The 24,941-nt window shown below is 44.5% G+C and overlaps 1 protein-coding gene across 5 annotated transcripts in view; it reads left to right on the top strand.

The window, feature by feature from the left end:
* Positions 1–24,941, top strand: part of LOC137627723 (mitochondrial 2-oxodicarboxylate carrier) — a 270,316-nt gene that overhangs the window by 199,016 nt on the left and 46,359 nt on the right. The gene's annotated exons all lie outside the window — the stretch shown is intronic.

Below are 24,941 nucleotides of genomic sequence, written 5' to 3'. Positions count from 1 at the left end.
GTTGAAAGTTCTTGTTTATTATGGGGGGGGGGGGGTGTGCATTTAGAAGGGTCTTATGTACTGTTAAGAAATTTCTTTTGTCAGATTGGTGTAACTATTTTAAATTTTATTTTTTTTCTGATTTCCCCTTACTTCTATGGACATTAGTGATGCACATTAAACTTCAAAGTAAGTTTACTTCATATCTTTTGAAATACCATATTCTCCTCTGTTAAAGCTCTGCTTTATATGGTTATTAGGAAACGATGTAAATTTCTCATAAATTAGTAATTGAATAGATAGAAACTATTTTAGTGGTACTGTAGTTAAAATGAAATTCCAGTTGCTTTTCATTTTGTGCTTCAAGTTGAAATATGCAATTTTCAATATTTAACTTAGCCGGTGATTATATAGCTGCAACTCTGTTGCCCGACAGACAACTCTAAGGTAAAAACTCGCCAGCGATCGCTACACAGGTTGCGGGTGTGCCCAACAGCGCCATCTGTCGTCCAGATACCCAGTACTCAATGTAAACAAAGACTCAATTTTCTCTCTGTCGAGCTATCGACAAGACGTACTTACTCGCTGTTGCTAAACTGGAGTTTTTTCCACAACTAATTGGTGAAGTACTTTATTCTAGTTTTGAGCTTTCGCTGTGCAGGGTTTCTCTTCACACAAATCCTTGAACTCTTTTTGATAACGGATTCTTTGTTGATGACTTTTTGATAGTTTTTTGAATTTCCCTTTGACCAATTCAAAATGGCTGACCCTTCACAAGTCCCAAAATTTAGGAAGTGCAATGCTAGGGACTGTTCAAGGCGTCTTCCGAAGGCTTCTATCGACCCTCACACTGTTTGTTCCAATTGTCGGGATAAAACCTGTCAATTGGAAGATCGGTGTGAGGAGTGCGTTGGGCTTTCGGAATTCGATTTTATCGAATTCCAAAAGTATACACGTAGGCTAGAGAGAGATAGAGTTAGGAGAAGTTCTTCTCGTTCTGTTGATATATCCTCTCCTCATGCCCCACAACCTATTCCTTCCCCTGTAGTGGTTGCTCCTAACCCCCCTCCTGGCACTCAGGAACCTTCGATGGCTGATATGATGCGTGCCATCCAGGCTCTGGGTGAGAGAGTTGAGTCCCTTGCTAGTGACCGTAATCAGCTCATGGCGGATGTGAAGGAGCTTAAGTGCAAAAGTGCAGTGGGAAGTGCTAAAGTGCCGAGTGATAGTGTTGTGGATAGTGTTGCGCTTGAGGGTTCGTCTGTTCGTGCCTGTCGTCCTCCTAGTCCGGGACCTCTTGCAAGCTCCCATGTCCAGGGGAGAAGCAATGTTGTACGACAAATGGGTTCGATAGGCTTTAATCAGCGAACAGACGTTCCCTCCGTGGTATCGGGCGTATCTACCCAAGATCGCTCCTACCTAACTAAGACGAGAGAGCCCATTTATACCTCGTCTTCGGAAGGTGTTTCTCGCAAGAAACCCTGGACCAAGGTCTCACGACCGCTTAAACGCAAGTCGGTCCCTTCAGCGCAAGTCCAACGGCCCGGTTGTAGCCACTGGGTCAGTTCGGACTCGCTGCCGTCATCCGATGACTGCTCACCGCCTAAGAGAGGCAAAGCGGTACCGCTTCAGACAGTAACACTGTCTGTCGCCGCACCTGCTCCTGTAGACCCTAAGTGGTCTCTACTGCAAGACATGCAGTCTAACTAACGTCTCTAATGCAGGACTTTCGTGCAGAGAAGGTTGCTGCCGCACCAGCTAGTGCAGTACCTAGCCTACAACCTTCCACACGATCGGTTGTGCGTCCTGTGGACGCTGAGGTAACCTCACGCACACCAGTTGAGAGAGTTCCGCCACCCATGCGTTCCAGTGTGATCTGCCAGCCGCATGTTGACGTTAAGCGACGCACGGAGGTCTCCGTTGACGTTCGGGAGGTTCACCAACCGTCAGAGTTGCTTTGTTTTGACGCGGTGCGTCAACCTCCGCAACCCAGTGTGGTTTCCACTGCGCACCCACATCAGTCCAGACAGTCTGGAGTAGACGCTGTGCGTCCCCGCGCTGCCATGGTTGTTGCCAGTTCACAGACTGGGCAGCAGTTCCATGACGTTGCGTCCGGCTCAGTCACGCATGCACCCGTGCGACCGGACTCAGCGAACCAGCCGTTACCCACTCCGTTGCCGTTTCCTCATCAGTTATCGGATGAGGGACTTTCTGATGATGATGTTGCTGCACACATAGATGAACCACAATCAGAATTGGACGAGCCTAAGTCTACTCAACCCTCTTTGGACTTTAGGAAAGTTTTGGCTATTTTCAAAGAGATGTTTCCGGACCAGTTTGTTTCTGTGGCTCCTCGTTCTCCTCCGTCAGAGTTTGTGTTAGGCATGCCGTCTACCACTCCTGCCTTTACTAGACTCGTCCTCGCACGCTCGTCCAAGAGAGCTTTGCGGGTGTTAGGAGAATGGTTGCAGTCCAAGAAGAGTTTAGGGAAGACAGCCTTTACGTTTCCCCCTGCTAGACTCTCTTCTAGATCGAGCGTCTGGTATGCCACGGGAGAAGTTCTCGGCTTGGGAGTTCCTGCCTCTGCCCAGGGCGACTTCTCAAGCCTCGTAGACTCTCCCCGCCGCCTTGCCATGAGACGCTCAAAGATATGTTGGTCATCTTCGGACCTGGACCACCTTTTGAAAGGTATCTTTAGGGCCTTCGAAGTTTTTAACTTCTTAGACTGGTGTCTAGGAGCCCTAAGCAGAAAGATCTCTCCGACAGAGAAAGAGTCTTCCTTGCTCATTATGTCCTGCATGGACAAGGCCATACGTGATGGGTCTAATGAGCTTGCTGCATCATTTGTGTCCGGAGTCCTTAAAAAGCGTGAAAACCTATGCTCATTCCTTTCAGCTGGAGTTACACCGTGCCAGAGATCCGAGCTTCTTTTTGCTCCTCTTTCCAAGTGCCTTTTTCCAGAAGACCTGATTAAGGAAATAGCCGCTTCATTGATACAGAAGGACACTCACGATCTTGTTGCGTCCTCCGCTCGCAAAGCTACCCCTTTGTCTACCTTGTCAGCTAGACCAAGGATGGACACTCCAGCGTCCCGTTTTATTCCGCCCTTTCGTGGCAGAGCCTCCAGCAGAGGAGGTGCTCGTGCTGAAGGGAAACAAGGAAAGAAGAAAGGAACCAAGCCCTTTAAGGGCAGAGTCTGACTGCCAGCTTCTTCAGACAGCAGTGGGAGCCAGACTCAAGAACTTCTGGCAGACCTGGGAAGAGAGAGGCGCAGATGCACAATCTGTGAAGTTGCTAAGAGAGGGGTACAAGATCCCGTTTGTACGGAAACCCCCTCTAGCAACGTCTCCCATCGATCTCTCTCCCAGGTACAGAGAGGAAGACAAGAGACGAGCCTTGAAACAGGAGGTGTCTCTTTTACTAGAGAAGGGAGCAGTGGTCAGAGTCTCGGACCTTCAATCTCCGGGATTCTACAACCGACTCTTCTTGGTGTCAAAGAAGACAGGAGGGTGGAGGCCGGTGCTAGACGTCAGTGCTCTGAATGTCTTTGTCACAAAGCAGACGTTCTCCATGGAGACCTCAAAGTCAGTCTTAGCAGCGGTCAGAAGGGAAGACTGGATGGTCTCTTTAGACCTAAGGGACGCCTACTTCCACGTCCCCATCCACCCGGACTCCCAACCTTTTCTGAGATTCGTTTTCGAAAAGGTTGTCTACCAGTTTCAAGCCCTGTGCTTTGGCCTAAGCACAGCTCCTCTTGTGTTTACGAGGCTGATGAGGAATGTAGCCAAATTCCTTCATTTAGCGGACATCCAAGCCTCCCTCTATTTGGACGACTGGCTTCTCAGAGCTTCTTCCAGTCGTCGCTGTCTGAAGGATCTAAAGTGGACTCTAGATCTGACCAAGGAATTGGGTCTCCTTGTCAATATGGAAAAGTCACAACTGGTCCCATCCCAAACTATTGTGTATTTAGGGATGGAGATTCACAGTCTAGCTTTTCGGGCTTTTCCGTCGGCCCCCAGAACAAGCCAAGCCCAGTTATGCATCCAGAACATGCTGAAGAAGGAACGATGTTCAATCAGGAAGTGGATGAGTCTGATAGGGACGCTATCATCCCTGGAACAGTTTGTGTCATTAGGAAGACTACACCTCCGTCCTCTTCAATACCACCTAGCATTTCACTGGAAAAAGGACAAGACGCTAGAAGCGGTCTCGATCCCCATTTCCGAGAAGATGAAGTCTTGCCTGACTTGGTGGAAGGACAGTATCAGCCTAAGAGAGGGTCTTCCCCTGGCTGTTCAGACTCCCAACCACGTTCTCTTCTCGGACGCATCGGACGTAGGCTGGGGCGCGACATTAGACGGTCGGGAATGTTCGGGACTATGGAACTCGAGTCAAAGGATAATGCATATCAACTGCAAGGAGCTACTGGCAGTACATCTGGCCTTGAAAAGCTTCAGGTCTCTCATTCAAGGCAAAGTGGTGGAAGTGAACTCGGACAACACCACTGCCTTGGCGTACATCTCCAAGCAAGGAGGGACCCACTCACTGACGTTGTACGAGATCGCAAGGGACCTGCTCATCTGGTCAAAAGGTCAAAACATATCATTAGTAACGAGGTTCATCCAAGGCAACTTGAATGTCATGGCAGATTGTCTCAGTCGGAAGGGGCAAGTAATTCCAACAGAATGGACCCTCCACAAGGATGTATGCAAGAGTCTTTGGGCCACTTGGGGCCAACCAACCATAGATCTCTTTGCAACCTCGATGACCAAGAGGCTCCCAATATATTGCTCACCAATCCCGGACCCAGCAGCAATACATATAGATGCCTTTCTCCTAGATTGGTCGCATCTAGATCTATACGCATTCCCACCGTTCAAGATTGTCAACAAGGTACTGCAGAAGTTCGCCTCTCACGAAGGGATAAGGTTGACGCTAGTTGCTCCCCTCTGGCCCGCGAGAGAATGGTTCACCGAGGTACTTCGATGGCTAGTAGACGTTCCCAGAAGTCTTCCTCTAAGGGTGGACCTTCTACGTCAGCCACACGTAAAGAAGGTACACCAAAGCCTCCACGCTCTTCGTCTGACTGCCTTCAGACTATCGAAAGACTCTCGAGAGCTAGAGGCTTTTCGAAGGAGGCAGCCAGCGCGATTGCTAGAGCAAGGAGAACATCCACCCTTAGAGTCTACCAATCGAAGTGGGAAGTCTTCCGAAACTGGTGCAAGTCAGTATCTGTATCCTCGACCAGTACCTCTGTAGCTCAAATAGCTGACTTTCTCTTATACCTGAGAAAAGAACGATCACTTTCAGCTCCCACTATCAAGGGCTACAGAAGCATGTTGGCATCGGTCTTCCGGCATAGAGGCTTAGATCTTTCCAACAATAAAGATCTACAGGACCTCCTTAAGTCTTTTGAGACCACGAAGGAGCGTCGTTTGGTTACACCTGGTTGGAATTTAGACGTGGTACTAAGATTCCTCATGTCAGACAGGTTTGAGCCGCTACAATCAGCCTCCATGAAAGATCTCACCTTAAAGACACTTTTCCTGGTATGCTTAGCCACAGCTAAAAGAGTCCGTGAGATTCATGCCTTCAGCAAGAACATCGGATTTTCGTCTGAAAAAGCTACATGTTCACTACAACTTGGTTTTCTAGCCAAGAATGAGCTACCTTCTCGACCTTGGCCGAAATCATTCGATATTCCCAGCTTATCGAATATGGTAGGCAATGAACTAGAAAGAGTCTTATGCCCTGTGAGAGCTCTTAAGTTCTATTTAAAACGAACTAAACCTTTACGAGGCCTTTCTGAAGCTTTATGGTGTTCAGTTAAGAAACCATCTTTGCCTATGTCAGAGAATGCTTTATCCTATTTTATCAGACTGTTAATACGAGAAGCTCATTCCCATCTGAGTGAGGAAGACCAAGCATTGCTGAAGGTAAGGACACACGAAGTTAGAGCTGTCGCAACTTCCGTGGCCTTTAAGCAAAATAGATCTCTGCGAAGTATAATGGACGCAACCTATTGGAGAAGCAAGTCAGTGTTTGCGTCTTTTTATCTAAAGGATGTCCAGTCTCTTTACGAGGACTGCTACACACTGGGACCATTCGTAGCAGCGAGTGCAGTAGTGGGTGAGGGCTCAACCACTACAATTCCCTAATTCCATACCCTTTTAATCTTTCTCTTGAAATGTTTTTATTGTTGTTTTATGGGTTGTCCGGAAGGCTAAGAAGCCTTTCGCATCCTGGTTGATTTGGCGGGTGGTCAAAGTCATTTCTTGAGAGCGCCTAGATTAGGGGTTTTGATGAGGTCCTGTTGTATGGGTTGCAACCCTTGATACTTCAGATCCTAGGGGTCGATCAGCATCCTAAGAGGATCGCGAGGCTCCGTAAGGAAGACTTACTTAAAAGGCAGAGTAATTGTTCAAGTCGACTTCCTTACCAGGTACCTATTTATTTTGTTTTTGTTATTTTGATAACTTCTAAAATGAAATAAAAACTCTTAGCTCATAAAAGTGTAAACATATATTGCTGGTCTCTACCCACCCCCCTGGGTGTGAATCAGCTATATAATCACCGGCTAAGTTAAATATTGAAAAATGTTATTTTGATAATAAAATAAATTTTTGAATATACTTACCCGGTGATTATAAATTAAAGGACCCTCCCTTCCTCCCCAATAGAGACGCAGTGGGACGAGGAGAAAATTGAGTCTTTGTTTACATTGAGTACTGGGTATCTGGACGACAGATGGCGCTGTTGGGCACACCCGCAACCTGTGTAGCGATCGCTGGCGAGTTTTTACCTTAGAGTTGTCTGTCGGGCAACAGAGTTGCAGCTATATAATCACCGGGTAAGTATATTCAAAAATTTATTTTATTATCAAAATAACATAATTGAAATTGTGTTTAGATAATGATGCTGAATATTTTAATTGAAGTAGTTGCTATTTACTTAGGAGGAGTAATATGAAATCTTTTTATGCATACATAGATGCTAATGTGCTAAATCTTGAAAGCATTCAAAGTAGGCAGCATTAAACTGTACAATGACTTATGGAAAGTTTAGATTAGCCTTGTTATCAAAGATATTGAGAAATCTCCTCTAGGGATAAAATACCTGTACCACTCACTACCTCTAATCAGAATGAAACTTTAGTTCATGAATGGTGTATGTGAGCCCTTTTCCCTTCTGTATGGTAGTCCCCTGATAATAACATGTTTTGTTGGAGGTATTCTTACTTCATTCATATTTGTACAATTACAGGGTTCCCTTATGTTCTTCATTTACCTTGTAGACTATCCATTTACTTTATAATAACCAATTTATATTGTATTTTTTCATGCTATCCAACAAGTATAACATTCCATACATTGCTTTATCAAAGGCCAACACTATAGGCTAATTTTCATGTTAATAAACGTTTTCCTCACCTTTTCATATGTATTGCTTTAGGTAATAACAGATTCACATTAGAGTTATGTTCCAGTTGCCTCTTTTAATCTCTTGCAACCCCTTTATATTTGTCTTTTTAATACTTCTCTGTTTGATTTTATGTTTTTCATCTTATCAGGCAAAGGAAAAGTGTTAGAAATTCAGTGAAAATCATACATCAGAAATTATTGGAATATTAAATTTCATTGGGGAAGAAAAAGAGCTTTCGACAGTTAATATTAGAAAAATTCTTTAGATACCCTCTCCTCTGGGAATTGCTAGTGTTGGACCCCTAACCTAGGGAAGCACTTGAAGGGTTCCTACACATAACAAGCCCCCTTGCCATCTTTTAGTTCTCACAATGTGTACATCACCAGGGGGACATAAAATATTTTACAATGCTCTGCTGATTTCTCGTACTGAGGAGTATTACATGATTGCTGTACTATATTTTGTTTATGTAGAATTAGTTTAGTGCCAGATTATTCAAGTATATTTAGTGCTTTTCCTAATGTTAAGTTTTATTATTGCCAACATACAGTCAATCCTCGATTTTTGAGGGGCATTAACAGACCACCGCAAAACTCAAAAATCTAAGACAATAGTACCCTATGGTTAATCTACTCATTCTTACCCTTACCAACTGACATCTGCTCATGAACTTTCACCTAACACCCTATAGTTTACTTACTGCTCAGTAATCTATGTTGTAGGCCTAATTGTAGAACAAAATATTATTGTAGAAACAACTATTTTTACTCTTTTCCTAAATAAACTCATGAATCATCTATCACACTATATAAACTACAGTAGTACTTCATGTTACAAGCTTAATTCGTTCTGGGAGCGAGCTTATAACCTAAAATGCTCAGATTCTAAAACAATTTTTCCCATAAGAAATAAAGTAAATTCACTCAGTGTTCCACACACCCATAAATATACATGTATATTTCTTTTTATAGATTTTGTAACGGTAGTTATTGTACATATTATTTCCCCTAACATCAGAAATCAGTAGGAATTAATAATTCACAATGGAAAATAGAAATACAATAATTGACAGTTTAACCCGAACTTAACCTTTGAGGAGAGTCGTGGCTAGCATGAGGGTGACGAGAGAGGAGGAAAAGGGGAAGGAGTGTGTTACATATTGGAAGGAGAATCTCCTTCCTTAAGAAATTGTGGTAAAGTATTGAAAATTTCTCTTCAGTGACCTTCCTTTTTGCTAACTGGAATCACTTCATTTACGCTTTCTGGACACTTAGCCATATTTTTTTTTATGCTCCTATTTTCAGCTTTGACAAGGCACTTATCTCAAGACAACTGCTTTTACCTTTTCTTTATAATGTCATGGAAGTGAGACATTGGGGTGTTGGTAAAAGATTCATTGCTCTCCCTGCAGAAGCCTTATCCAAGTCTTATGTTTATAAAAAAAAGATTCAGTGTTTCCCCCAATTTAACGTTTCCGTAATTAGGATTGAAGCAAGAGGTTTGTCACTGACCTTCCTCCTATTCAAATTAAAACTCCTCTTCATTCTCTTGATGCTGTACCTTATGCACTTCCATTACCAATGCTTTTTCACAATGTTCATGTTAATCGTATCACCCGCTAACTGCTTCTCATTAATCCAGATAAACATTGGTTGGTGGTCTAAATATCTCAACCTTACCTCTTTTAAGTAACTGGCAATTTAAAGTAGGCCTAACTTATTGTTAGAATACAGTGAACCCTCGCTACTTCGCGGTTCGACCATCGCGGATTCACCACTTCGCGGGTTTTTTCCATAACCCATATATATATATATACATATCGCGGATTTTCCGGAAATTTCGAAAATACCGCGAAATCTGAAGACCCCCAAATACGATATTTCGTTACCTGTAATTCCATTAATACTGTAATTAGTAATATCTGCTCTTACTGATTGTTCATTGCATTACATATGATATATAATTCAGCACAGAAAGAAATAAAACACGAAAAGAGAATGTGATCATATGATAATACAGTACTGTATACAGTACGTAGTAAAATTAAATCGAACATGAAACGCAAATCAGATGCAGTCATACCATATTAGAATGGTGTAAGGCTGCTGATGGCTACTACTGTACTACAAATGTAATGGATGTGCATCTTTTCCATGATTCTTTTGTATGTATACGTACGTAGTACTGCATCCAATAATATTCTTTGTTGCAAAAATCACATTTCGAATAAGCGTACGAGAGAGAGAGAGAGAGAGAGAGAGAGAGAGAGAGAGAGAGAGAGAGAGAGAGACACACATCCTACAAAAGAATAAAATAGCATACGTAAAGCTATTACGTGTATTATTATTGTTATTATTATTATTATTGTTGTTGTTGTTAATAAAATTATTATTGTTATTATTATTATCATTATTATTATTATTATTACTGTATTATTATCATACGATAATTCAGTACTGTATACAGTACGTAGTAAAATTAAATCGAACATGAAACGCAAATCAGATGCAGTCATACAATATTAGAATGGTGTAAGGCTGCTGATGGCTACTACTGTACTACAAATGTAATGGATGTGCTTCTTTTCCATGAATCTTTTGTATGTATACGTACGTAGTACTGCATCCAATAATATTCTTTGTTGCAAAAATCACATTTCGAATAAGCGTACGAGAGAGAGAGAGAGAGAGAGAGAGAGAGAGAGAGAGAGAGAGAGAGAGAGAGAGAGAGACACATCCTACAAAAGAATAAAATAGCATACGTAAAGCTATTATTATTATTGTTGTTGTTGTTAATAAAATTATGATTGTTATTATTATTATCATTATTATTATTATTATTACAGAACTGTATTATTATCATTATTTATTATTATTATTATTAATACGGTACGTACGGTATGCGCGGGGTATCTTGTACTTTGAGTTGGTAACCTACGCATCATATACTGTAAGACGGGTTGTGATTGGTTTAAGCGCTGATAGATGACGAATCAGAACTCAAGTTTTGTTATCTAGCCTGTGATTGGTGTTTTGCCCGCATCTCCAGCTTCCAGCATCTAGGTTCTCGCGGGCCCGGGTCGTCCACTTTCTCTTACGGCGTATCGCTGAGTAGACGTTCTTAAGTTTGTGAAGTTTAATCTGTGCTGTGTGCGACCTTTTTAAGTTGAACTTTTTGTCAAATCCTACTGTACAATGCCTCCCAAGCGTTCTGCTTCTACTAAGGCTGGTAGTGAGCCTAAACGCCACCGAAGGATGATGACGATTGCTGAGAAGGTTACGCTTCTCGATATGTTAAAAGACGGTAGAAGTTACGCGGCCGCGGCGCGCCATTTTGGAATCAACGAATCTACTGTTCGCTATATCAAGAAGGACGAGGCGAACATTAGAAAGACGGCTGCAATCACCTTTAGCAGATCAGCGAAGCGAGTCGTTACAACGCGTAATAAAACGATCGTACGCATGGAAGGTGCTTTAGCTGTGTGGATTGCCGACTGCCGGAAGAAGAACATAGCCTTGGATACGAACACCATCCGAACAAAGGCTTTGAGCTTGTATGAGAATTTTGCTGCAAAGGAACCTCAAGACGACGACGGCAACCATGCTGAAGAAGATGATGATGCAGATGATCCTCAACCAGGGACATCCACTGATTCCCAGCCTCAGAAACAACGTTTTTTCCGCCAGCAAAGGATAGTTCGCGAAGTTTCAGAAACGCTTCGCCCTGAAAAGCGTTTCCCTGCATGGCGAGGCTGCTTCGGCTGACACTGCCGCTGCTGAAACTTACGCGAACCAGACATTCAAGAATATTATCGCCGAAGGTGGATACAAGCCGGAACAAGTGTTTAATATGGATGAGACCGGCTTGTTTTGGAAGAGAATGCCGTCGCGAACTTTCCTGTTCAAAGAGGAAGCCAAAGCCTCTGGCTTTAAAGCATTCAAGGATCGCGTTACCCTCGTGATGTGTGGCAATGCTGCTGGATTTTTGCTAAAGCCGGGGCTTATTTATAAGTCGAAAAATCCTCGCGCTTTGAAAAATAAAAATAAGAATCTCCCTCCCGTGTACTGGATGCATAATCAAAAAGCATGGATTACGAAGATGCTGACCTCCAACTGGTTCCATCAGTGTTTTATCCCGCAAGTCAGCAAATATCTCTTAGAGAAGGGCTTGCCATTCAAGATCCTTCTCCTTATGGATAACGCTGGTGGACACGCAACTGACCTGTCGCATGAGGGCATTCAGGTTGAGTTCCTGCCACCCAACACCACGTCGTTAATTCAACCGATGGACCAGGGGGTTATCAGGGCGTTCAAGGCCCTCTACACGAAGAATACCTTGGCGGACCTCGTTGCGTGTGTGGATGCTGCCCAAGATGATGAGGATGAAGATTTTAACTTGAAGGCGTACTGGCGGCAGTACACCATAGCCACGTGCCTGCAGAATATTCAGAAGGCACTGCAAGAGATGAAACCTGCAACCATGAATGCGAGCTGGAAGAAGTTGTGGCCCCAGATTGTTTACGACGACGAGGGATTTACACCTGCTGAAATCCAACACTCTGCAATACGCAAATCTGTGCAGTTGGCTGCCATAATTGGAGGTGACGGGTTTGGCGACAGGACGACTGAAGACGTCGACGAGTTGTTGGACTGCCATTCCCAGCCCCTAACTGACGCAGACCTCGAAGACCTGACGAAATCGGCAAGCGAAGAAGAGAGTGAAACCCAGGAAGAGACCCAAGAAAATGTCGAAGAAACGGGCTTAACATTAGAACGGCTTGCCAAGGCCTGCAACCATGCGAAGGAGTTGAAAGAAATGTTGCAAGAGTGGGACGAGGATATGGTTCGGTCGATGCAATTCTGCAACAAGGTTGATGACATAATGACTCCCTACAAGATGCTCTTAGATCGAAAAAAGAAGCAGCGGCAACAACTTCCGATCACAATGTTCTTCCAGCCTCGCAAAAAAGAGCCAGTTCCTCCTGCTAGTACGCCTTCGGAAGAAATTGAAGAAGTTTCCCAGGAAGAAGTTGAAGAGGTGTCCCAGGAAAAGACACCTCCGTCTGAAGAGACGTAAAATACTACCTGGCTGCACAGTAGAACACATCATCAGCTTCATCATCATCATTTCTACTGTGCAGCAAATTCATCGCCATCATCATTCAAGTTTTTCTTGAACTTCTTTCGTGGTGAGTACAGTAACAATCTTTATTTTTTACTTTAATATTCTCACATTCTAATATTTGTGCCTGTTTTATAGTTTAGTACTGTATGCATTAAGTTAAAGGGAAGGTTTTAAAAGTCTACATGTTGTAACCTATCATATTTTTTTTGTTTAAAATTTACATTTGTACGTACGTAAAACAATCTCTCTCTCTCTCTCTCTCTCTCTCTCTCTCTCTCTCTCTCTCTCTCTCTCTCTCTCTCTCTCTCTCTCTCTCGTAAATTGTTTTCCTGCTTTGCTACGTACAGTATGTACTGTATGATTTTATATAGATACGGTAAATTATATTTGTACTAATAACATATTTTGTAAATGCTTTTACTGTAAATATCATTATTTATCACTTTCATCATGCGCGTTAAATGCCTTCTTTGTTCTGAGCGTGATTGTTTACTGAGCGTACAGTACTTTATGACGCCGTCGTTTCAGGCGGCGTCATAAAGAAAAACATTTCATTTGGAAGTCCTAAGAAAAATTAAGTATGTAAAACATTGGTAATAAAAAAATCAACATACTGTATAATCAATATAATCGATGCAAAAACTAACCTATACATATATGTGTACACTAAATGAGTTTGTTTCTTCATTATGATCAGAGATGAACGTAAACAAAACATTGGTTGCCATTTTTTATCGTGCTTTTTAGGTGTTTAGGAAACGCAAGATATAAAATCGCCTTTAATATTTGTGCCTGTTTTAGTTTAGGGTGCTGTAGTACATGCATTAAGTGTTCTGTACATTAAAGGGTGGTTTGTTAACAGTACTACGTACAAGGGAAGGTTTTAAAAGTCCGAATATACATGTTAATTAATAGGTAAATATGATGTCACTACTTCGCGGATTTTCACCTATCGCGGCCGGGTCTGGAACCTATCTACCGCGATAAACGAGGGTTCACTGTAACCAGTATTTGAAGTTAGAAACTTAAACTACGGTAATCATTTATATCTTTTAGTAAAATATATGTTTAATGATTTAAAAGAATTTCATTGAGGTATTTGTGATAATATCTTAATTTCCTTGCTAATTAATACAAAGGCAGAAAACACATTACAGTATAATTCAGGACTAGATTGGGAAATATCTATCTTTTAGGGTAAAAGACTTTATCACCAAATGGGAACATATGTATCTTACCCAAAATGAACTATGTACCTCAAAAAGTTATAAGGATATTGTTAAATTGTTTATCTTAAAGACTGATTTGAATGCAGTATCATGTCTTTATGCCTCTGGTGATCCGAGCTGGGACAGAATTGCTGTCAGTCTCATGACTCTTGGCCAGGGAGCAGTGACCTCTCGTATCAATCTACCTACATTGAAATTTCGCAGCATAAGTAACAAAGGAGTTAAGATAGAAAGAAACCAAAAATTGCATTAGAAAGATGAATAAATTTCCTATACAGCACTTATGGTTACATAGACAAACGATGCCTAAGTGCATCATCGGATCCTAGGAGGGTTAATAATCTATTTTGAAGACATTAATAAACTTTTTTAATTGACTATTTACTACATACAGGAGATGATGAAATGGAGCCTTTTTATTTTAGATGAGCGAGGTACTAAACTTTGAGATGAAAATTATGAGGTGAGCTACTGGCTGAGTTTGCAAGCAAACGACACACACACACTGATTCAAACAAGATGCTATCGAAAAGATTTAGAGAATCTTTATTCAAAAGGAAAACATTTAGGCTAAGAGAATAATACAATTTGCCCCGCCAACCCCAAAATGATAAAGAGGTGTAAAGAGCACTTATTTCATTTAGAGGATAAGCCGTAGATTAAAGGCACTTACTTTAGAAAGAGGATGGATGTAAGGATCCATGTTACCATCTTAGTCTTCTGCTTCGCATATTTCAAGTGTCTAAAAGAGTGGCTAGAAATGTGGTAGATCAATGGTTTTGCAGCAGTGTCAAGAGTAAAGAATTTAAGGCTCTACTGTATGAGAGCATCTCAAACCTGGGAAGTGCTGTGTACCATCTAAACCCTTACTGAATGGTGTATTAGAACACTTAGCTACAACCTGATGAGTTGAACTAGGGTTTGAAACATGTTAGGCTTGAATTATTACCATGAATCAAAAACTAATTGGTTTTCCACAAAGTAAATGGATAAATATGGCTAACAAAAGCTAATCTCATTATTCCATTGTAAAGACAAAGGCTGGAATGACATTACCTTCATCATTCCCCCAATTAGCAAGTAGCCTAGCCTATAACACTAAAAATAACCGAAAAGGAAAGTTTTTTAAGGAAACTTTCTATATTATTATCCACTAACAGTAATACTTATTTAAAACAAATTGCAAACCTTGCATTTAATTGTTTATGTTTATTAGCAGATATGGTTTTGAAATAGGAAATTAATTGAAATATAGAACAAAATTAGGTAATTAGTTAGTCTTATTCAAATCAAAACATCTTTGAAGTATAGAATGTGTAAAGACTAAATGAAACCAGAATTATCATCCATTCTAAGTAATTGTGATAACCATTTAATGACTATCCACAACGAAAAGGGGGAATTAGGAGGCATATATAGTCTTGGAAGCAGCTCTAACTAAATAGTTTGAGGTAAAAACAGCATTAGAAATTACTTTAAACAGCTAAATAGGGAATTTTTAAAATCATATTTTTCAATATTAATCTTACCCGATAATCATGTAGCTGTCAACTCCGTTGCCCGACAGAAATCTACGGACGGGATACGCCAGCGATCGCTATACAAGAGGGGGGTGTACTCACCAGCGCCATCTGTGGTCAGGTACTCCAGTACTTCTTGACAACACCACCTCAATTTTTCCTCTGTCGTGCCGCCGGCAAGACCTACATGGATACGCTGTTGATTTTGGAGTCTTTGTTCACGGTTTTGGTGAAGTATTGCTCTAAAATTTAGCCTTCGCTATACAGGAAGCTTTTCCCTTAGCTTAGATAGCTTTTGGAATTAAATTGATTTATTGGTTAACGATCTTTGCTTTACTTTGGAATTCCCCCTTGACTGTTCTCTAAATTCAAGATGTCCGACCACTCTCAAGCTCCTAGAATTAGGCGATGTAGTGTTAGGACTTGTAATAGGCGTCTTCCGAAGGCCTCTGTTGATCCTCACACCGTTTGTTCCGACTGTAGGGGAAAATCCTGTCAGTTGGAAGATCGATGTGGGGAATGTGCTGGGCTTTCGGAATTCGATTTTAATGAATTCCTCATGTATACGACTAGGTTAGAGAGGGAGAGAGTTAGGAGGAGTTCTTCTCGCTCTTTGGTTTATTCCTCCCCCCATGATCCTCAACCTTTTCCTTCCCCTGTGGTGGTGACCCCCGAACCTATTACGAGTGCTCAGCCTGATATGTCGGATATGTTACGTGCCATTCAGGCTCTAGGTGATAAGGTGGAGTCTTTAGTGAGTGACCACAATCTTCTCTTGGCAGATGTCAAGGAACTTAAAGTGAAAAGTGCAGTGGGAAGTGTTAGTGCCAGTGCTGTGCCTAGTGTCAGTGTCAGTGTTGCGCATGAGGATACTTCTGTGCGTGCCAGTCGTCCTCCCAGTCCGGGACCTCTTGCAAGCTCCCAAGCCCAGGGGAGAAGCAAAGTCGAAGGGCAAAAGGGTTCGGCAGGCCTTGATCGGCGCACAGTTGTATCCTCAGTGGTTGCGGGCGTATCTGATAGAGATCGTCACTTCCACTCCCAGACGATTGAGCCCTTAAATTCCTCGTCTGCGGAAGATGTTTCCAGGAGGAAACGCTGGACCCAGGTCTCACGACCTCTTAAACGTAAGGTCCCAGCCGAGCGAGTCCAACGGCCCAGGTGTAGCCACTGGGCCAGTTCGGACTCGCCGCAGTCATCTGATGACTGCACACCTCCTAAGAGAGGTAAGGCGATGCCTCAACAGGCCTCTGCTGAACCTCATGCTATGAGGCAGCCAACTTCTGTTGATCCCAAGTTGTCTATGCTGCAGACAATGCAGTCTCAGCTTGCGGTTTTGATGCAGGAGTTTCAGGCAGAGAAGGTTAGCACACCTCCTCCTGCGAGCGCTCCTCCACCTCTGCGCAGTCCACCCTGCCAGACGTATGATGTTGAGGCTCCTCCTGCCTCCATGCGTGAGCTGCCGCATTGGGAGTTGCCAGGTACCAGCGCTATGCAGCAACCTCCACTTTCCTTGAGGCAGGAACCTCTTGCTATGCGGCAACCTCCTCAACCCTTGAGGCAGGAGCCTCATGCTATGCGGCAACCTCCTCTACCCATGAGGCAGGAGCCTCATGCGTTGCGGCAACCTCCTCCACCCATGAGGCAGCAGCCTCATGCTATGCGGCAACCGCCTCAACCCTTGAGGCAAGAGCCTCTCTCTGCGCAGCAACCTCCTCAACCCTTGAGGCAGACGCAACCCTTGAGGCAGGAACCTCATGCTATGAGGCAGCCGCCTCAACGCATGCAGCAGCCGCATTCTTCGCAGCATGAGCCTCTTCCCATTCATCATGAACCGCATACCTTGCAGCATGAGCCTCATGCCTTACAGCATTCGCTTCTGACCACGCTTGCTCCTCAGACCTCCGCAGAACCTCCTTCATCCCAGCCTCATGACTTTGTCATTGCCAGCCCTCATCCTCTTCAACAGAGGCGTGATGATGGATCCGCAAGTGCGCATGCACCCGTTCTACAGGATTCAGCCATTCAGCATGCCGCTTTACCGTTACCTCTCGCTTCTCAACTCTCAGGAGATGAGGTTTCTGAGGATGAAGCTGCTCACCTGGATGATCCTTCTTCTGATGTGGAGGAACACAAGTCGTCGCCACCTTCCTTAGACTTTCGTAAGGTCCTGACTCTGTTCAGAGAGTTATACCCTGAACACTTCGTTTCTGCAACCCCTCGTTCTCCTCCATCCGAGTTTTCTCTAGGCATGCAGCCTATTACGTCTGCCTACACCAAGCTTGTCCTCGCCAGATCATCAAAGAGAGCTTTGAGGGTTTTAGGGGATTGGTTGCAGTCCAAGCAGCAACTGGGAAGGACATCTTTTGTGTTTCCTCCTCCTAAGCTGGCTTCTAAGTTGGGCGTCTGGTATGCCACGGGAGAGGAACCAGGCTTGGGGGTCCCTGCCTCTGCCCAGGCCGACTTCTCAAGTTTGGTTGACTCTCCCCGTAGGTCGGCTATGAGACGCTCTAAGGTCTGCTGGACTTTTTCTGACCTGGACCACTTGTTGAAGGGAGTCTTTCGCGCCTTAGAAATTTTTAATTTCCTCGACTGGTGCCTGGGGGCCTTGAGCAAGAAGACTGCCCCTTCTGACAAAGACTCGGCCATGCTGATCATGTCCTGTATGGACAGAGCAATTCGCGATGGTTCTGGCGAACTTGCTTCTATTTTTGTCTCAGGAGTCCTCAAGAAAAGGGAACATCTATGCTCCTTCTTATCTACTGGTATCACCCCTTGCCAGAGGTCACAGTTGCTGTTTGCTCCTCTCTCCAAGTTCCTGTTTCCGGAGGAGCTAATCAAGGAGATGGCTGCGGCTCTTATCCAGAAAGATACGCATGACCTCATGGCCTCTTCAGCACGTAAGGCTAAAATCGTACCTTCAGTGCCGAGAACTTACCGCACCCCGGTGGCTGATACACCTGCTACCAGATTCATTCCGCCCTTTCGTGGCAGAGCCCCCAGCCGAGGAAGTTCCCGTGGAGACAGTCACAGGGGCAAGTCCAAGAAAGGTGCCAAGTCCACGAAAAGCAAGCTTTGACTTCCCTCCTCTCCAGACAGCTGTAGGAGCCAGACTCAAGACCTTCTGGCAAGCCTGGGAAAGAAGAGGTGCAGACGCTCAGTCTGTCAAGTGGCTAAGGGAGGGTTACAGAATTCCGTTCTGCCGCAATCCCCCTCTGACCACATCTCCCATCAACCTCTCTCCCAACTACAAGGAGAAGGACAAGAGGCTAGCGTTACATCAAGAGGTGTCGCTCCTGTTACAGAAGGAGGCAGTGGTGATAGTCCGGGACCATCAATCCCCGGGCTTTTACAACCGTCTCTTCCTGGTGGCCAAGAAGACAGGAGGTTGGAGACCGGTGCTGGACGTCAGTGCGCTCAATGCTTATGTCACCAAGCAGACGTTCACAATGGAGACGACAAAGTCGGTCCTAGCAGCGGTCAGGCAGGAGGACTGGATGGTCTCGTTGGATCTGAAAGACGCCTACTTTCACGTTCCCATCCATCCAGACTCCCAACCTTTTCTGAGATTCGTCTTTGGAGAGGTTGTGTACCAATTCCAAGCCCTGTGCTTTGGCCTAAGCACGGCACCCCTTGTGTTTACGCGACTGATGAGGAATATTGCGAAATTCCTTCACTTGGCAGACATCAGAGCCTCCCTTTATTTAGACGACTGGCTTTTAAGAGCCCCCACTAGTCGTCGCTGTCTGGAGAGTCTCAGATGGACTTTGGATTTGACCAAGGAACTGGGTCTCTTGGTCAATTTAGAGAAGTCCCAGCTCGTTCCTTCCCAAACCATCGTTTACCTGGGAATGGAGATTCAGAGTCGAGCTTTTCGGGCTTTTCCGTCGGCCCCAAGAATCAACCAAGCCCTAGAGTGCATCCTGAGCATGCTGAAGAAGAACCGATGCTCGGTGAGGCAGTGGATGAGTCTAACAGGGACTCTTTCATCGTTAGCCCTGTTCATCGAGTTAGGGAGACTCCACCTCCGCCCCCTTCAGTACCATCTAGCAGCTCACTGGAACAAGGATATGACGCTCGAGGCGGTCTCTATTCCTGTTTCCAAAGAGATGAGGGCTACTCTAACGTGGTGGAAGAACAACATTCTTCTCAAGGAGGGTCTCTCATTAGCTGTTCAGACCTCCGACCTTCATCTCTACTCGGACGCATCAGACTCGGGCTGGGGCGCGACATTGGACGGACAGGAATGCTCGGGGACATGGAACCAGGAACAGGAAACGCTTCACATCAATTGCAAGGAGTTGTTGGCAGTTCATCTGGCCTTAAGGAACTTCAAGTCCCTCCTGCTAAACAAGGTGGTGGAGGTGAACTCCGACAACACCACAGCCTTGGCGTACATCTCCAAGCAGGGAGGGACTCATTCGAGGAAGCTGTTCGAGATCGCAAGGGACCTCCTCATTTGGTCAAAAAGTCGAAAGCTCACGCTGGTAACGAGGTTCATTCAGGGCGATATGAATGTCTCGGCAGATCGCCTCAGCAGGAAGGGTCAAGTCATCCCCACAGAATGGACCCTTCACAAGAACGTGTGCAGCAGACTTTGGTCCCTGTGGGGTCAGCCAACTATAGATCTGTTCGCTACCTCGATGACCAAGAGGCTCCCTTTGTACTGTTCCCCGATTCCAGACCCGGCAGCAGTTCACGTGGATGCTTTTCTGCTGGATTGGTCCCACCTCGACCTGTATGCATTCCCGCCGTTCAAGATCATCAACAGGGTTCTTCAGAAGTTCGTCTCTCACGAAGGGACACGGCTGACGCTGGTTGCTCCCCTTTGGCCTGCAAGAGAATGGTTCACAGAGGTACTGCAATGGCTGGTCGACGTTCCCAGGACTCTCCCTCTAAGAGTGGACCTTCTACGTCAACCTCACGTAAAGAAGGTACACCCAAGCCTCCACGCTCTTCGTCTGACTGCCTTCAGACTATCGAAAGACTCTCTAGAGCTAGAGGCTTTTCGAAGGAGGCAGCCAGAGCGATTGCTAGAGCAAGGAGGATATCCACTCGCAGAGTCTATCAATCTAAGTGGGAAGTCTTCCGTAGCTGGTGCAGAACCAATGCAGTTTCCTCTACCAGTACCACTGTAACCCAAGTTGCTGACTTCCTGTTACATCTTAGGAATGTTAGATCTCTATCAGCTCCTACGATCAAGGGGTACAGAAGTATGTTGGCAGCGGTTTTCCGCCACAGAGGCTTGGATCTTTCCTCCAACAAAGATCTGCAGGACATCCTTAGGTCTTTTGAGACCTCTAAAGAACGTCGGTTGTCCACTCCAGGCTGGAATCTAGACGTAGTCCTAAGGTTCCTTATGTCATCTAGATTTGAACCTCTCCAGTCAGCCTCTTTCAAAGACCTCACTCTCAAAACTCTTTTCCTCGTCTGCCTTGCAACAGCCAAAAGAGTAAGTGAGGTTCACGCCTTCAGCAGGAACATAGGTTTCACATCGGAATCGGCTACATGTTCCTTACAGCTCGGTTTTTTGGCAAAAAATTAGCTTCCTTCACGTCCTTGGCCTAAATCGTTCGAAATTCCTAGCCTTTCCAACTTGGTGGGTAACGAACAGGAGAGAGTACTTTGCCCTGTCAGAGCTCTTAAGTACTATCTTAAAAGGTCAAAACCCTTGCGAGGACAATCAGAGGCCTTATGGTGTGCTATTAAGAAACCTTCGCTGCCTATGTCTAAGAACGCAGTTTCTTATTACATAAGGCTTCTGATTAGAGAAGCTCATTCTCACATGAAGGATGAAGACCTTGCTTTGCTGAAGGTAAGGACACATGAAGTGAGAGCTGTGGCTACTTCAGTGGCCTTCAAACAGAACCGTTCTCTGCAGAGTATTATGGATGCAACCTATTGGAGGAGCAAGTCAGTGTTTGCATCATTCTATCTCAAAGATGTCCAGTCTCTTTACGAGAACTGCTACACCCTGGGACCATTCGTAGCAGCGAGTGCAGTAGTAGGTGAGGGCTCAGCCACTACATTCCCATAATCCAATAACCTTTTTAACCTTTCTCTTGAATTCTTTTATTGTTGTTTTGGGTTGTACGGTGGGCTAAGAAGCCTTCCGCATCCTAGTTGATTTGGCGGGTGGTCAATTCTTTCTTGAGAAGCGCCTAGGTTAGAGGTTGTGATGAGGTCCTTTAGTATGGGTTGCAGCCCTTTATACTTCAGCACCTAAGAGTTGTTCAGCCTCCTAAGAGGACCGCTGCGCTCAGTAAGGAAGACGTACTTATTAAAGGCAGAGTAATGGTTCAAGTCTACTTCCTTACCAGGTACTTATAATTTCATTTGTTATTTTGAATAACTGATAAAAATGAAATACGGGATACTTAGCTTCTTGATTAACATGTACACTGGTTTTCACCCACCCCCCTGGGTGTGAATCAGCTACATGATTATCGGGTAAGATTAATATTGAAAAATGTTATTTTCATTAGTAAAATAAATTTTTGAATATACTTACCCGATAATCATGATTTAATTGACCCACCCTTCCTCCCCATAGAGAACCAGTGGACCGAGGAAAAAATTGAGGTGGTGTTGTCAAGAAGTACTGGAGTACCTGACCACAGATGGCGCTGGTGAGTACACCCCCCTCTTGTATAGCGATCGCTGGCGTATCCCGTCCGTAGATTTCTGTCGGGCAACGGAGTTGACAGCTACATGATTATCGGGTAAGTATATTCAAAAACTTATTTTACTAATGAAAATAACATATTTCTAATAATAATTGAAAAAAAAAACATTCGAGATATCCCTCAGACCCCTTTTTAACAACTGGCAAGATAGCTGCTGCTCATTAACTGAGGTTCACAAACGAGAGGCATAGCCTTTGCAACCGCACCCCTAGTGTAATTGCAATGTATTTATTTTGTCTCAACTATTTTTCAATATTAATCTTACCCGATAATCATGTAGCTGTCAACTCTGTTGCCCGACAGAAATCTACGGTCGGGATACGCCAGCGATCGCTATACAGGTGGGGGTGTACACAACAGCGCCATCTGTGGTCAGGTACTCCAGTACTTCTTGTCAACACCACCTCAATTTTTCCTCTGTCGTGCCACCGGCTAGACCTACATGGATACGCTGTTGATTCTGGAGTTATTGTTCACGATTTGGTGATGTATTTGCTCTAGAGTTTAGCCTTCGCTATTCAGGAAGCTTTATCATTAGCTTAGCAAGTTTTTGGAATTAATTTGATTTAATTTTGGTGACGAAGAGAGTATGAACTCTCTTTCACTTTTAAATGGCCGACCCTTCCCTTAGACGGAAGTGTTGGTGTCGAAGAGAGTATAGACTCTCTTTCTTAATTTTGCTTAACAAAGTTATAGATTTATTTTATATCTCTCCGCCTTTTATAGGCCTCTTCGATTAACTTCCTGGGGTGCGACTTTGGACGGACAGGAATGCTCGGGAACATGGAATCAGGAGCAAAGGACACTTCACATCAATTGCAAGGAGCTGTTGGCGGTTCATCTGGCCTTGATAAACTTCAAGTCCCTCCAGCTTAACAAGGTGGTGGAGGTGGACTCTGACAACACCACAGCCTTGGCTTACATCTCCAAGCAGGGAGGGACTCATTCGTGGAAGTTGTTCTAGATCGCAAGGGACCTCCTCATCTGGTCAAAAGATCGAAAGCTCACGCTGGTAACGAGGTTCATTCAGGGCGATATGAATGTCATGGCAGATCGCCTCAGCCGGAAGGGTCAGGTCATCCCCACAGAGTGGACCCTTCACAAGAATGTTTGCAGCAGACTTTGGGCCCTGTGGGGTCAGCCAACCATAGATCTGTTCGCTACCTCGATAACCTAGAGGCTCGCGTTGTATTGTTCTCCGATTCCAGACCCAGCAGCAGTTCACGTGGATGCTTTTCTGCTGGATTGGTCCCATCTCGACCTGTGTGCATTCCCGCCGTTCAAGATTGTCAACAGGGTACTTCAGAAGTTCGCCTCTCGCAAAGGGACACGGCTGACGTTGGTTGGCTCCGCTCTGGCCCGCGAGAGAATGGTTCATAGAGGTACTGCAATGGCTGGTCGACATTCCCAGGACTCTTCCTCTAGGAGTGGACCTTCTACGTCTACCTCACGTAAAGAAGGTACACCCAAACCTCCACGCTCTTCGTCTGACTGCCTTCAGACTTTCGAAAGACTCTCAAGAGCTAGGGGCTTTTCGAAGGAGGCAGCCAGAGCGATTGCCAGAGCAAGGAGGACATCCACTCTCAGAGTCTATCAGTCTAAAGGGGAAGTCTTCCGAAGCTGGTACAAGGCCAATGCAGTTTCCTCAACCAGTACCACTGTAACCCAGATTGCTGACTTCCTGTTACATCTAAGGAACGTAAGATCCCTTTCAGCTCCTTCGATCAAGGGTTACAGAAGTATGTTGGCAGCGGTTTTCCGCCACAGAGGCTTGGATCTTTCCACCAACAAAGATCTACAGGACCTCCTTAGGTCTTTTGAGACCTCAAAGGAACGTCGGTTGTCCACTCCAGGCTGGAATCTAGACGTGGTCCTAAGGTTCCTTATGTCATCAAGATTTGAACCTCTCCAATCAGCCTCTTTTAAGGACCTCACATTAAAAACTCTTTTCCTCGTGTGCTTGACAACAGCTAAAAGAGTAAGTGAGATCCACGCCTTCAGCAGGAACATAGTTTTCACATCTGAAACGGCTATATGTTCCTTGCAGCTCGGTTTTTTGCTAAACGAGCTTCCTTCACGTCCTTGGCCTAAGTCGTTCGAGATCCCAAGCCTGTCCAACTTGGTGGGGAACGAACTGGAGTGAGTACTTTGCCCAGTTAGAGCTCTTAGGTACTATCTAAAAAGGTCATAACCTTTACGAGGACAATCAGAAGCCTTATGGTTTGCTATCAAGAAGCCTTCTCTTCCAAGGTCTAAGAACTCAGTTTCTTACTAATTCAGGCTCCTGATTAGGGAAGCACATTCTCATCTGAAGGAAGAAGACCTTGCTTTGCTGAAGGTAAGGACACATGAAGTGAGAGCTGTGGCTACTTCAGTGGCCTTCAAACAGAACCGTTCTCTGCAGAGTGTTATGGATGCAACCTATTGGAGAAGCAAGTCAGTGTTCGCATCATTCTATCTCAAAGATGTCCAGTCTCTTTACGAGAACTGCTACACCCTGGGACCATTCGTAGCAACGAATGCAGTAGTAGGCGGGGGCTCAGCCACTACATTCCCATAATCCCATAACCTTTTTAACCTTTCTCTTGAATACTTTTTATGGGTTGTACGGTCGGCTAAGAAGCCTTCCACATCCTTGTTGATTTGGCGGGTGGTCAATTCTTTCTTGAGAAGCGCCGAGATTAAAGGTTGTGATGAGGTCCTTTAGTATGGGTTGCAGCCCTTTATACTTCAGCACCTAAGAGTCGTTCAGCATCCTAAGAGGACCGCTACGCTCAGTAAGGAAGACGTACTTAATAAAGGCAGAGTACTGTAATGGTTCAAGTCGTCTTCCTTACCAGGTACTTATTTATTTTATGTTATTTTTGAATAACTAATAAAATAAAATACGGGATACTTAGCTTCTTTGTTAACATGTATGCTGGTCTCCACCCACCACCCTGGGTGTGAATCAGCTACATGATTATCGGGTAAGATTAATATTG

The sequence above is a fragment of the Palaemon carinicauda genome, chromosome 35 (genome assembly GCF_036898095.1).
Source record: "Palaemon carinicauda isolate YSFRI2023 chromosome 35, ASM3689809v2, whole genome shotgun sequence".
NCBI classification, from domain to species: domain Eukaryota; kingdom Metazoa; phylum Arthropoda; class Malacostraca; order Decapoda; family Palaemonidae; genus Palaemon; species Palaemon carinicauda.
Note: the sequence above shows the minus strand (reverse complement) of the source record. Positions and strands in the feature narration are given on the sequence as shown.